The sequence below is a fragment of the Mastomys coucha genome, unplaced genomic scaffold, assembly GCF_008632895.1.
Source record: "Mastomys coucha isolate ucsf_1 unplaced genomic scaffold, UCSF_Mcou_1 pScaffold18, whole genome shotgun sequence".
NCBI classification, from domain to species: Eukaryota; Metazoa; Chordata; class Mammalia; order Rodentia; family Muridae; genus Mastomys; species Mastomys coucha.
In genome coordinates, this window is record NW_022196900.1 from 88,539,288 (window position 1) to 88,541,442 (window position 2,155).

Here is a 2,155-nt window from a genome sequence, read left to right on the forward strand (position 1 = left end):
GTGAGTTCCAGGACAACCAGGGCTATACAGAGAAACCCTGTCTTGAAAAACAAACAAAACAAAACAAAATTGCTCAGAGTGCAAAGCATTTCTTTTCTGCTTATACTCACATTTGTGGCTTAAGTGAATAAGATCAGATAAGATCAGATACCAGAGTTGAAGAATTCTTAGTAAAATGTCACGTCTCAGACTGGAACTGAATGAGAGAAGCCCAGTAATGCTTTCTTATGGAAGATTATTAGCCAGTCAACCTCACAGCCCAGATTTGTGTATATACTGCATCAGCAATTGCTCGCATTTAGAGGCAGCATGAATGTGTAAAAAGAGAATTAGGCTAGAAGTCATCTCCTGAGAGCCAAGAGAGTCTAAACACTGATCTCCCGAGTCTGGGTACAACACTGGGAAAATTATCACACCTGTCTCAGGTTCCCTCCCAGAGACGGAGGACAATACCACCTGCCTCACAAGATTGTCACCAAAATAAAGGCTAAAAATAACTGAAAGCAAAAAGAAATGAATAAGTTGAAAACATTAGAAAATGTTGGGGGCTGGAGAGATGGCTCAGCAGTTAAGAGCACCGACTACTCTTCCAAAGGTCATGAGTTCAAATTCCAGCAACCACATGGTGGCTCACAACCATCCATAATGAGATCTGATGCCCTCTTCTGGTGTGTCTGAAGACAGCTACAGTGCAGTGTGCTTACATATAATAAATAAACAAATCTTTAAAAAAAAAAGAAAGAAAAGAAAAGAAAAAAGAAAATGTTGGGTATGCTGTAGGTAGGTTCCTTTGGTGTGATCTCCTGAAGAGATGGGGGTGGGAGGGAGTGCTTCTGACAGTTCCTTCAGGTACAGGGAGCCTTGATTAGTTCCTGTGAGATCACCTTTTCTGCAGGAGTTCCCAGTTAAATGGTAAAATATCCTTGTGGCGAAGAGTAATTCTATCCCTGAGTTCGTTTACCAGATTGGTTTCACAGACTCCTAAATAAATAGAACATACCAAACAGATACGTGTAATCCCCGGGAAGCAGGAAGGGGAGGCTGGAGTGGATGATAGTATTTTAGGGCTTGGAGACTACTACCCGGGAACTGAGTTGAGTTTCTAGTCTAGGTTCTGCCACTGGAGCATTTTAACAGCATCTACTGAGCACCAAGCAATGTGCTAAGGAGAAAGGCTTACAGTTCACTTTCCCGTGCACTTTATAGACTAGTTAAGGACATTGAGAGCATGCAAATAGTTATTCAAAGTGACTCAGTTATCTCTGTGCAAAGGGCAATGAGGAAGTCCAGGCAGACGACTGCTCCAGAAGAGCTTGGAAGCTTTCACTGAGGAGTGAGCTGGAGCTCAGGCTTGAAGGACCATGAGTTATTAACCAGACAAGGAAGGAAGCTAGCAAGAGCACATGATGTGCAAAAACCCTAAATGAGGAAGAGGCAGGCACCAGTAGGGACTGATAAGAAGTTGCCTTGGCTGGCTCATAACAAGAGGGAGGGTGGCACCATGTAAGACTGGAGAATTAAACAGAAAAGCCATAAGGATCTCGTTCTTTTGCTACAAATTTTGGTCAGCCAATAAAAGGTTAAAAGTATAGCAAGTCACCTGGAAATGGTGGCCCATGCCTTTAGTCCCAGCACTTGGGAGGCAGAGGCAGGTGGATTTCTGAGTTCGAGGCCAGCCTGGTCTACAGAGTGAGTTCCAGGACAGCCAGGGCTACACAAAGAAACCCTGTCAAAAAAAAAAAGCAAGTCCCAGTGCAGTGCACTGTGGGAAAAGATCAGGGATTACAAGATCATGACACTAAATCTAAGCCAAAAATACTGGAAGGAAATCCAGCGTAAACTAAGCTGTAGACAGAGCAGAAGTCTAACCAGCTACTGTGAGCCATGTCTGTAACACCAGTACGTAGGACGTAGAGGGAGGGTACCTTCAAAGGCAATCTTGCCTACATGAGTCTCTCTGAAATCTACAGGGACTGGAGGGAATCTGGTCTCCATATGCACCCACATACATATGGAGTGCACACATACACACACAACTAAAAATAAAGTAAATTTTGCCACTTTGCCAGGTGTGGTAACACATCACCATATCCTTAAATCTGTGAGCTGGAGGGCAGCCTGATCTACAGAAATTCTGTCTAGACAAGCAAAGCAA